Raw genomic sequence first — 6,000 nt, 5'->3', positions numbered from 1 at the left:
AATTCGATTGCTTGCCAGAAGGTTCACATAGTCTATGGCATTTTCGCCATTATAAATGATGATAAGATTGGGAAAAAATAAACTAGTGCGTGGACTTTGGTTCGCACTCTTCGCACTGTACGTGTTGTTGTCATGAGGAAACATCGACAACAAGAAAAGAAAATCACTGTAATTATAGGCTTGCTTATGTAGGCCTTTTATGTCTTATCTCGCTGTTCTACTGAAGAAAATGCTTGCATGAACGCAAACTCTGAACTGTAATCCAGTTCAAAGATTATTGTTTACATAAATGATTATACCATTATCTCTCTCTCTCTCTCTCTCTCTCTCTCTCTCTCTCTCTCTCTCTCTCTATATATATATATATATATATATATATATATATACATGTATATAATATATCCATACTCAGACATGTGTGGTCATATTTATTATGATGTGCTCTGAGTGGAGGAGCTTCTATAATCCTCTATAGTTTCAGACCCCGGACAATCAATCATGAAGTCCCGTCAATATATCATTTCAAACCCCCTGACTTCAACATTTTGTCCAGTCCTTCGTACAAGGAGACTTATAATGTCGTCGGACAGTACAGTGGTTACTTGAATGCATGCAAGCATTCATTGTTTCAATTGCAGTCATCTTCTATAATGTATATGACACAGATTATATAGGCTGGATTCAATTCTAAATGATTGATTGATTGTTTAAACTATTGTTTTTCTATATTTCTGCAATTCTATCAAGTACGTTAATGTAACAAAAGGTTCATTGAACAGTTATTGATTATTGTTTGAAGCAATAGTTGAAGTAAATATAAGTGATGAATTAAGATGTACAACATGAAAATTCAATGATACAAAATCAGCTCGAGCAGGTATCATTAATTTAAAGGGAACCGAAACCCAAAGAGCAATGTGGATCGAGTGAAAGGGGATTAAAAGTTCTGTTGATAATTACAGGTCCATTTCTCTACTCTCAAGTATGTCAAAGGTTTTAGAAAGAAGTATATGTCTTAGAACATCTAGATTTTGCCAAGCAAATCATATATTTACTGATTCTCAATTTGGTTTTCCTGAAAACCATAGCACATCACATGCCCGATACTCCCGTTTGTAGAAAAAGCGACACAAACATTAGATACGTTCTGTCATAAATGGTAGGTTTCTTCCTGGACTTCTCTAAGGGCCTCCGACACTATCAATCATGAAATACTACACTTCTCAGCAAATTATATCATTATGGAATTCGTGGATGGGAGGGCCTTGGAGTGGTTCAGGAGCAACCTATCTAACAGAGAAACAATTGGATTTTTAACAACATAAACTCTCAGATGTTAGATATAAATTGTGGTGTTCCACAAGGTAGTTTATGAGGCCCACTGCTTTGATTTATAAAAATAAAATGATAAAAAATGCCACACACACACACACACACACAAATCATTTTTCATAAAAATCACACATTCCATTGACTTGATACTGACATTATTTTAAGGGTAGTACTATTCCCCCTGCTTTCTGAAAGCGGTTAGTCAAGTGCTCTTTCATGATGCTAGAAAAGTGCATTTTTGTGGAATTTTCTCTGTAAAATATTACGTTGTTGTCCACTCATACGTCAAAACATCTAGTAGTCTCCTGTTCCAGCGATCCAACACCAAAACTTAAACAAAATCATAACTTTTGCATACACTGTACATTGTCCGATTTTCCTCAAACTTTCAAGAAAAAACATGCTTATGAAATGCTGATTCAGCTGATTCACAAAGTCCATACACAATCGTAGAATAACCGTATCCTCCCTTTGCGCTTATTATATTTCTTGCGACTCGAGACACATCTTTCTTTGGCTTTTTTTTTTTCATTTTATTGCATGTGTATTTACATCAAGTGTAATATCATAAGCTTTGGCAGCGCAGAAGAGTAAAGGTTTTTAGTATTCATTGATATCATTATCATGATTATCATAATGTTTTGAATAATTGTGCTCTTTATCTTGCATGTGTTTGTTTGTCGTTTGTTATTTTCTTCTCTGTTGTCATGTTTGTTCGCGTCTGTTAGTCTTGTCCATCCCGTTTTGTCCCGTACAGCCTTTTCTCCAGCAGTTGTTTTGTTGTCTTGTCTTGTCCTATGTTGTTCACGTCTATGATAGTAAGTATATTTATCTGTGAATCTAGTTCTCAGTGGGCTTCCAGACTTCTTCCTCTTTTTTTCCTCTCCTTTTGTATTTATGATGCTTCAATTAATCTTTCCATTGATGTCATTTTCCAGAGGGGCCCACATTCTACAAGCTCTGTCTTTTTAGTGGGTCTCTCCATTTTTCGCACTTTAAGCAAAGTTATACATGTACCTTATTTCGATCACTTCTGTTTTTTTTTACTACAATCTATAATTACTATAAGGTCCTCCTCAACTGTTTCACATTCTTTTCGATACATAATGTTCTGTTTACCTTATTCTCTGTTGTCAAAAGAAGTGCAACTTATATGTTTTGTCGAAAAATGAAATAAACTTTGAATTGAATTGAATTGAATTGTATGTATGTTTGTACATGTATAGGCCTATGTATCTTTTCATTTTTTTAAGCGCCATGAGCATCGAAAGGTAGACCTGTTCTCTCTCTAGCATGCACCGGGGGGGGGGGGGGGGTGCGTTGGGTGTGGACGCACTCCCTTTCAGACACACACACACAAAAAAAAAATCACCACTTCAGTCTGCGAGCGACCTTAACGCCGGACGCTAAATAATTATTCTTGGTTTTGTGTTTTTTTTTCACTTTTTTTTTTTATTTTGCACCAGGGACAACAAAATCGTGGGCAAAAACAATTCTCATCCTGGGCTCTGTCAGCACTGATTTTATACATATCTACGGTGTTTACTATATCGACCGTTTGATACTGTACATCCATACGGTAACGGAGCACGTACACGTTTGCATGTACGTGTGCTATCAAATTTACAAGTATGTAGGGTCTATGTACAGCACGTTTATACTTCTGACCAATCCATATTGATAATGCGAGCCCAAGTGCGAACCTTAGCCTCATAAAAAAGGGAAAAAATGGAGGGGTAAGTATATCATTTTGCCCACACCCCATAATTCCCGAGACGAGAAGATTTCTTGCTTTTTTGCCAGATAAAAAAAGTTTACCCCCATAAAAACATTGGAAGGGCAAGCATATCATAATTTTGCCCCCCCCCCACCAATAAAGAGAAGAGAAGAGCAGATTTTCTTGCTTTTTGACAAAAAAAAAGTTGCCTCCATAATAATGTTCGATGGGCAAGCGCACCATATCTGCTCCACCCCACAAATTATAATTCCCGAGATGAAAAGATTTTCTTGTGTGTTTTTTTTTGTAGTTGTTAGAAATCTGTCCAATTATTTCATCCAAAGTGTGCACCAGATGACAGGTTGCTGAATTTCAATTCTACTAAAGCAAAGTCTTTCTCGTGTGAGCGGGGATACCTTTTCCCACACCTTTCCCCGTTTAGTCTAATTTCCATGGACTTAATACACCTGATTAAATTGACAGATTTACAAATGTTTCATCGAAAGTATGCACCAAATCTGTCATTTTATACTTGATAAAGAAAAATGCAAAAGTTCCGTCGTGGGGAATGGGATATTATCTCCTTTCTAACCCTTTCCCAATGGCGTAGCCAAGGGAGGGGGGGGGGGGCGATGGGGCAGTCGCCCCCTCCTCCCCCCCCCCCTAAGATCTTAACCGAGAATTTGGAAGGCGGAAAAAATAATTGAATATGGGAGAGGTAGTACCACCCTCCCATTGCCTTGTCCCTTCAATAGACTTAGTACACTGGATATGGGGAATGACAATTTCCGGATTTTCCACAAAAAGTGTGCTTCAGATCGCTTTGTTTCAATTCTTAAAACTCACTAAGCTCTGTCGAGCGGGAAGGGGTATCCCCCTTCCACATCCTCCCCCTAAGCTCTACCTTACTATACTTTGTACATACACAGAGATGATGCACACTCGGAATAAGAGCCATTAACATTTCACCGAAGGAAAAAAAAAAATTTGGGAGGGGGCTGCAAAAAAAAAAAAAAAAATCAAGTACAGTTGTATATTGCACCAAAAGTTTGCGCACCAGATCGCTGAATTTCAGGTCTGAAAATCTAAAACCATCTTTATTTGGGAGGAAAAATGCCCCTTACGTACACCCTCGTGTGCATGCTTTTTTTTTCTGTTTGATTGCTTAACAAACAGCGTTCATAATTTCAGTGTAAGAATTTTAATACAAGAACTTTATTTGAATTACACCATTTCATAGGCAAATTGTTTGATAATGATTTACATCAAAATGTACTGCTATACCTTAGTGGGACTGTTTCAAGTCGATAAAACACGCAAAAACCTGCTTCAAATTGCACCATTTACAACATCAAAATAGAAAAAGTTCTCTTCGTGGGAGGGGGACACTCCCACACCCTAAACCCTCGCTCGTTCCGCTTGCTCGGGCTCGGTCGCGTTGATGACATCATTGTAAGAATGAATACAATACGTTTATTTAAATGATACCATTCTATAGGCAAATTATTGATTAACAATTTACAGTTACATCAAAATGTCCTGCTACCTTAAACAAGTGGGACTGTTTCAAGTCGATAAAACACGCAATAACCTGCATCAAAGTGCACCATTTACAACATCAAAATGCAAAAAGTTCTCACCGTGGGAGGGGGACACCCCTACCCACATCCTCCCCCTCGCTCATTCCGCTCGCTCTTGTTTCGTCGCGTTCATGTCATTCAGTGTAAATATTAAAACAGGAAGTTTATTTTGATGATACTATTTCATAGGCAAATTGTTCAACAATAATCTACTTCAAAATATGCTGCTACCTTAAACAAGACTATATGTGACTGTTTCAAGTCGATAAAACAAGCAAAAACATGCATCAAATTGCACCATTTACAGCATCAATATGCAAAAACTTCTCACCGTGGGAGGGGACACCCCCTCCCACACCCCCCCATCGCTTTTGCTTGGTCACGTTCATGATATTCAGTGTAAATATTAAAACAGGAAGTTTATTTTGATGATACCATTTTATAGGCAAATTGTTCAATGATAATCGACATCAAAATATACTGCTACCTTAAACAAGTGTGACTGTTACAAGTCGATAAAACAAGCAAAAACATGCATCAAATTGCATCATTTACAACATCAAAATGCAAAAAGTTCTCACCCTCTCCCCCGGGGGGTCGGTCGCTTCGCTCACTACTCGCAAACGAACAGCCCCCCCCCCCCCCCCCCCCCCCAAAAAAAAGAAAGATGAAATCCTAGCTACGCCGGTGCCCTTTCCCCGCTTGGTTTCCCTAAAAAACCCTAAAAGTCTGGGGATTTAGAGCTTCCTGAATTGTCTGTCAAAAAAATCTCGTTACATTTAGTGTCAAAACGCACCCCCTTGAAAAAAAAGCTGATGACTCCCCTCCTCAAGTAACCAAGCACTATTTTTTTTAAAGTTTTATTATGAATAATGATAGTAGAGGATTTCTTTTTCTAATGTAATATAGGTATTAAAAATAGATATAATAGAAATAATTGAAAAAAAATATATGTTATGTTGAATTTTCTCACATGTTTTTATATCATATTGTAAATTTGAAATTCTGGGGTTTGGGAGGGGTCAAAATAGCTTGGGCTATGGTTAAAAAAAATGATATACTGAGTATTGTACATGTATGTAGTAGATTTTTAGGGTGTTGCTTGTGTTCATTGTGCCTGTCATTAAGATATGTAATTGTGATGCGAGATGTATTTGTATTGTCATGATTATTTTGGTACAATGTATTGTCAATGGAAACAAAATTTCTGTGTCTGACATAGACCAATAAAGATGACTGAATGATGATGATGATGATGATAATGATGATGATTATAATTATTATTATTATTAACATCATCATCGGCATCATCGTCATCATCGTCATCATCATTATTATGTATAAAATGCTGCCTTCATGGAGGCGCCTAAA

This window comes from Diadema antillarum, unplaced genomic scaffold (genome assembly GCF_040938485.1).
Source record: "Diadema antillarum isolate AM-2024a unplaced genomic scaffold, OU_Dant_1.0 seq00000832_RagTag, whole genome shotgun sequence".
In the NCBI taxonomy this organism is placed as follows: Eukaryota; Metazoa; Echinodermata; class Echinoidea; order Diadematoida; family Diadematidae; genus Diadema; species Diadema antillarum.
The sequence above is the reverse complement of the archived record's forward strand: the minus strand, read 5'-3'. Positions refer to the sequence as shown.